The sequence below is a fragment of the Pogona vitticeps genome, chromosome 1 (assembly GCF_051106095.1).
Source record: "Pogona vitticeps strain Pit_001003342236 chromosome 1, PviZW2.1, whole genome shotgun sequence".
NCBI classification, from domain to species: Eukaryota; Metazoa; Chordata; class Lepidosauria; order Squamata; family Agamidae; genus Pogona; species Pogona vitticeps.
Genome location: NC_135783.1, coordinates 157,214,910 through 157,222,304, shown reverse-complemented (window position 1 = coordinate 157,222,304; position 7,395 = coordinate 157,214,910).

The following is a 7,395-nucleotide window of genomic DNA, read 5'->3' as shown; positions in this document are numbered from 1 at the left end:
CCCATTGAATCAAGTGGGATTTAGTGATGTAACACTCATGTAAGTTCCATTGATTCAGTGGGCCTACTCTGCTGGATAAAGGCCCAAAATGTTTAATTCATAATATTCTGGGTTTGAAGGTCTCTGTGTTCAACTGTGTTTTTCCAACGATATTCAAGAGAGGGTTGTTACTAAAGTATATCTGAGATGTTCCTCGTCTTTAACAGCAACATGGTTGGGAGGCAGAACATGTGCGAATGGGAATGTTCCTTTGTTCATTTTGAAAGAATTTACTGCTTTGGCAAGGAAGAACTTAGAGGGGTTTTTTAAATACTGTATGTCAAAGAAAACAAAATTGTCATTTTTTTTGTCTCTACTATGTTTTTTTATGTAACACAGGAGAGACTTCAAAAATGCAAAAGCCCCATCTTCAGTACAAAGCGGTATAGCCCACTTTGTCTTCAACCTCATCACAGGACATACCTTTACAGCTGTACTTCGTGTCTTGTGTATTGGCTAAACAGGAGATTTTTAAAACAGCCAGTGGAAAAGGGCAGTTCTCTTCATAAGTTTAAGCAGACAGACCAAATATATCTATTTTTCGCCAACTAAATGAAGACAGCTGAAGAATTTTGTTCTCCTTTTGGAATGAATGTTCTTTTAATTTTTTCCACTGTCTGTGCCTTGCACGGAACAGGCATGTCAGAAGGAAGTGTAGCTGCTGGTGATTAAAAAGGAGGGACTCCTACTGTTTGTGGGAGATGTTCTTTATTAGACAGGACAAATTTTGGGGGACAGGAAACAGCAGGGGATGGTAAACTTTCCTGGAGACTTACTAAACTTTGAGTAACCTCTGCTACCTAAACCCTTCTATTTGTCCCAGTGTGAAGTAAACCGATCTGATAATTACTAATCTCTGCAAGGGCCTAACCTGCAACCTGAGGCATAATTATAGAAGGACGGTGGAAGCCAGAAGGCAGAACCTCAACTCCCACCCATAAAATAAACTAGATTGGGTTACTGCTGCTGCCAGGCTGCCATGGAGAGGTAACTGAGCAGTAAACTGCAATGAGGGAAAAATTATTATTGTCAAAACTGGCTGCCAGCTATTAAAGGTTTGGATGTCACCACAAAATAACTCCTTTTCTGACTTTTAAGTGGTGGCATCTCAAGGGCTGTTTCAGGCAGGAATTTTGCCCTCCTGGGGAACAAAGGCTTGATACCTGAGACCATTTTCTTTTGGTTCTTTCCTCTTCCTTCTTCTCCCATCCCATTAGTCCCTTTGCCATGAAATATCATTGCTCCTTCCAGTGGAAATACACCCACCTACTAGATTAATTGGCCACGCCCTTGCTTCAAAGCTATGGAACTTCTTTTATCAGAACTTGGGACCATTCAGAGTACACTGCCCAGCAGGATAGTTTATTGTAAATGAAACAGTTGGAGGATGTGGACAGGGTCCCTGGAGAGGTGAGAGCCACTGTATGTGTGCTGGACCCTTGCCCTTCCTGTCTTATAAAGATAGCTAAGGGGGAATTGGCTGAGTTGGTAAGGGGAGTGGTGGACACCTTCCTGCAGCAAAGCAGGAGACCAGCATATCTAAAGGAGGTAGTAGTAAGACTGTTGTTTAAAGAACAATGGATGGATTCCACTGGGTTAGCTGATCTCCCAAATTCCGTTTTGGGGCAAGATATTAAAGTGTGTAGTGACTTCTTTGACCAGGAGGGACTCATGGATGAAGCAGAGCATCCAGATCAGTGGTTCCCAACCTTGGGTCCCCAGATGTTCTTCTACTGGAACTCCCAGAAATCCTGGTCAGCACAGCTAGTGGTACATGGAGTACGGTATGTTTGGAAGCTTTGGCTTGTCAGAATGCTGCAGCCAGCACTGGTTAAAGGAAGTATCTAATTTCCATTTTACAACACTTTTACCGGTTGCTCTCTGGGCCCAATTCAAGAGTAGCTCTCTGGGCCCAATTCAAAGTGCTCATTATAACCTGCAATGCCCTATACAGCTGTCTGAAGGGCTGTATTAACTCTTGTGGCGAGGGCTTCTCTTGGTTCAACCTGCCTCCAGACTTGTTTGGTGGTGGTGTGAGAGAGGGCTTGGTCAGTGACTCCCTCACAGGTTGTGGAATGCACTGCCCCAGGATTTCATGCTTCTCACTCTTATCATTCTGTCAGCAGCAAAGCCCTTCCTTTTCAGGCAGATGTTTAAGTTGCTTAGAAAGTGGTGGGCATTTTGAATGCTGCATTTACGGAATGCATGTGTGTGTTTAATTAGATTGGATTCTCAACTTCGATTTTTCATATTTTGTGTGTGTGTGTGTGTGTGTGTGTGTGTGTGTGTGTGTGTGTGTGTGTGTGTGTGTGTGTGTGTGTGTGTGTGTGTGTGTGTGTTAAATATAGTATTTTTAATTGTGACTATTGTGTTTGAACTAACTGTGAATCTCATTGAATCCCCGTTGGTGGGGGGAAGGTGACATAATATGTTTGGGGCATCCTAATGAAGAACAGATAAATCTAAAGAAACATTCCAGCCTAAATAACATTCTATGATCTATAGCTAAGTCCCTTTACTACAGTGGTGTCGAACTGTGGCCCTCCAGATGTTCTTGGCCTTCAACTCCCAGAAATCCTGGCCAGCAGAGGTGGTGGTGAAGGCTTCTGGGAGTTGAAGTCCAAGAACATCTGGAGGGCCACAGTTCGACACCACTGCTTTACTACTTGGTGCATATATTTCAAAATAAGGGTTGCCAGAGCCAAATTGAAGGGTCATTTGGGGACACATTCTGTTTCTCACAGTCAGTTATCTCTGGAAGTTTATGAAGTGGGATAGAATGACATCAGCATCCTTATGTGTTGTCTCCAGAGTCTGGTCTCAAATGTAAGCTGCCTCTTGATATGGATGACCACTTTTTGTGTTCTGGCTTAAGAATGTAAGAGATGAATAGATATATATAGATAATATATGATCAGGAAGCTGTTAATTTATTGTTAGCAGTGTAATACCATCAGAGCTTGAGTTATTTCAGGGTGTGACAACCAGGGTAAGAAATATTGGTGTTAAATGATAAACCAATTAAATTATAACCATAGCTTGGTGATTTAGGTATCTGGCTGCAGAGCCAGAAGTTGGGAGTTTGACTCCCCACTATGCCTCCTTGACAGGGCCTGGACTCGATGATCCATAGGGTTGCCTCCATCTCTAAAGTTCTAAGGTTATTATTATTCTTTTAACTCTTTCCACTTTTATGAAATATAATGCATTTTGGAAGGCAAGGTAAATTGTAAGCAATGGGGTCAGAGTTGGCCCTATGTTTAGCATGCTGTTCAAGTTTCTTTGTTCTCCTTCACTGCCCTCCTCATCTCATGTTCCTATTTGATGGGTGGCCATCTTTCTCCACCACATGGCATTATTCCTGGGGCTTTCTGTCCATGGCAGTTGCTGAAATCCATTCTACCATTTTAAGCTCTTGAACAGAATTTCAGTGATGAGGAGGGGGGAAAAGCCCCCATGACCTTATTGTAAATGTAAGATGAATGCCTTGAAAATCTATAGGTATCTCACCTCTTCACTGTTTCAGTATTTGTGAGGCATGCTTGCCTCATCTCACCAAATGAACACAAAATCTGTGCTGGATACTTCAGCTCACTGCTAGTTTTAAGAAGTTGAGAGAACGGACTCTCTCAGTTTTTAGAGTCGTGATAAAATCTCTTTCTGTGTGTGTATGTGCATTTTTTTTACACAGCCATGCAACAACTTTTCATTTCCTGTATGATCAAAGGAGGAACATTACCATACAATTTTATACCGCTGCCAAACTATTGTTGTCAATTCTTGCTTCGCACATCTTGCAGAGGGAATCATTGGCCTTGTTTAGTTTCTGCCATGAATCAGCAACTGACAATCTGAGGTAACTAATGTTTCATCCCATTGATACCAGGGCATTAATACCTAAATAAGCCAGCTGGGGGAATGAACACATGTACTGTTACATTTGCCTGCCACAACATCTCCTGTCATGGCCGATTAAGACCAGCTTACAAGTGCATGCCAAATCTGATGAATATGTATGTGACCTCTTTTGCAGCCATCATTCATTGGGCAAAAACCCTCATGGCAGAAACAACAGCACCTCTCATTAAGCACAACTTGAGTTACAGGCATGTTATGGTAATGTTTCTTCAGAACTTTAGGGGGTTTTCTTGTTCAAATAAATCTTAAAATAATGCCATTTAAAAGTATAATTAACGGAACTTTCCCCCTAACTGTTTCACTTGATGCATTTTCTTTTGAATACCCACCCCCTCCCCTCTGTTGGAAAAGATGTCAAATGAGGTTATTGCTAATGCTATTCTATTGGTGATATCTAAAGACTGTCATTTTTTGCTTTACATAGAGCTCTGCACAGAATGATCGGTGCTTATATTTTTTTTTTAAAAGAATGGGTATATTCCGAGCATAGAAACAATGGATTACAAGTAACACAGTCACATTTACTTTGTTAATTAGGAAACCGTAAGGGCATAATAAAGTCACATTTCAAAAATATCAGAACAAATAATGTTTGTTTTTTTGTTTAGTGTGTATAATGAGCAATATTTTCTAGTTACTTTTGGTAGTTTCTTTTAAAAGGCATTTTAAGAGGCACTTTAAGAGAACCTTTGTCATATGTTACTTACTTATTGATCCCAAAGTAATAGAAAGGAAGCCCCATTATGTAAGGAGTAATGGGGCGTTGAACTTTCACAATGTGAAGCACTGTGTATATTCGTGTAATATAAAGGCCAAAATCCTGTTCTGCAACTATATGTACGCAGTGAAAGGTTGCACTTGCAGTAGTTGGATTAGGGTTAGGACCAAGGCAGAAATGCAATCCCCAAAAGCACTTCCACTGGTGTATTGCTCATATCAGTCATGTCTGAGATGCATGACCAATCCTTGCCCCTTGTCACATGCAGGAACTCTATGTGCATGCATTGGTACATGTGGAGGGACTTTTCCCACACTGCCCAATGAGGACAAACATCATGATGATGGAGAAGCATTCTGATGTTGGGTGAAAGAGGCTGGAGCTGCAGAAGGAAGGGTAGCCTGCCCAGCTCCACCCACTCATTCTTACAATGAGGGGAGGGTCATTTGAATCTCTCTCATATGGCCTTCCTCAAATAAAGGATGGCTTGCCTGTATTTTTACATCACCTGTGTCTCATCACTTGATAAGCTACAATGTGTAATTATGTTCTTTGGAAAAGAGTGAGAAAAGGATAGAGCTGATAGGAAAAGTAATGCCTCCCCGTAATTACTTTCTAACTACAGTTGTACTGTAGTTCTACTGTATCCCTATTGAGTTTCTGTTAACTGAATTTGGTCTTAGAAACAGAGCTTGGGACAGTTGGTTTGAAAATTAATTGGTTAAAGCCACACATTAGAAATTGGCAAATTGACTTGCTGACATTAACTTTTGAAATGGAAAATGTTTAACTCATTAAATAATTCACATATTAACTAAGACATTTAGCTCTGTGAACCCATTGCTAAAGGCACTGACATTCCCCACCCATCAGGGTTGAAGAGTCAAAAAGCTAGATTTAAAAAACGAATTTATGCTATGTATAACAAATTGGGCCCCACCAATGCATTTGGACTACAACACCCAGAAGTCTGATCTAACACAACCAGGTATCTGTGGTTTTTCTTAGCTTCTGGGAATTGTAACCCAAGACTACTAAGAACCAGTGCTCTGTAGAGAGCCAATTGGCCCTCTTCGCTCTATTTCTTTAGCACAACACGGTAAGAAGCTTTGTCTGAAAGTATAGGCCTGATTTGACCCTTGCTGGTCTATGTAATCCTAGGAGGCTACTGAGGTCACTGCAGCCCCTTTCTGTTTGAGTTCAAATCAGTTCAACAACATGGCCTGAGAAATGAAGGGGAACAAAGTACTAGCTTCAGTCTCCCAATGATAAGATTTGGAGAATAAAAATTTTTGCAGCAAAGCCACAACGGAACAGATTCTGTGCAAGATTATGTTGGGATACTCATGCAAGAGGAACACAGGCATTAATCTGCAGTCACACACGTATCTATTCCCCAAAGTAAAATAATTAAGTCGTGAACTAAATATTATTAAACTAAGCTATATAAGTAAAAAAAAGAATGCAAATTTTACCAAGCATCAATGGTATACATTTTTTGCTTCACTCTACATAATGTATATGCATATCTGGTGGGACATGTGCAAGGGGATGTTTGTACTCTGTGGTGATCCTAGTTCGAGCACTCCCTAGTGCCTCAGTGACTGGAATGTCCAGAGAGATCTTGGGTTTTTACTGGGGTGGGGGGAGTTCCAGCAGCCGCCCCCTTGCCTTCTCCTTTGGTGCCAGGAGCTCAGTCTGTTCAATTTCCATTTCCTCAGTTCAGGTGGGGCTAAAGGGACAGTTGTGATGAATAGGGAAATTTTATTTTTAATCTTTAAAATAAACGACAGATGGAATTGCCTGTTTATTATTCATTTTAAAAAAACAATTTAAATATTTTACATCGATAAAAAGATGGCCCCCCTCAATAAAAACATACAAGTTCATTTTTTAAAAATCCCCAGAGTTCAACAAGACACTAAGAAACAAATGATGTAAATTTTTGAAAAAAGTAATGCTTTATTATGTCACATTTCACAAAGTATTAATTCCCTGAAAATTAAAATCATTTCCAATTCATCAAATAAAATCTGTCCACAAATATTCAAGGTTGTTTTAAGATTACAGTAGGACCCCAGTATCCATGGGATTGGTATCCACAGTTTCACTTATCCATGGTCTAGAAATATTAAAAATATTAAAAGAAAAAAAACTAGAAATACATATTTTCATGATGTATTTACCATAACTTACCATTAGAGGGATGATGGTGTGGATGATGAGCATGAGGCTCATTAAGGAAACCACATAGCTTATTTTCTGTAGTCAGTCACATAGCCAATTTTCAGATTATTATTCTTTTTCCTTAGAGCCTGGTGGCAGGAGGGGGAGACAGAAATGACTTGGAGGCCAATGCATTTTGCCAATTCCCTACTACTTAGACATATGTAAAATATTACAGTGGTGCCTCGCTTAACGAGCACACCGTTTAACGATGAATTCGCATAGCGATGCATTTTTTGAGATCGCATTGCGATGTTTTCGTAGGGGAAAACATCGCGTTACGATGATCAGTAAGCATTTTGCTTACTGATCTTCGCATTGTGATGTTTTTAAACAGCTGATCGGCTGTTCCAAAATGGCCGCCTGCAGCGTTTTCGCACCCTGCCCTTGCTTACCGGGCAGCAAAAATGGCGGCCGAATCAAGGATTCCCCGCATAGCAGTGAGTTTTCGCCCCAATAGGAACGCATTAAACCCATTTTAATGCGTTCCTATG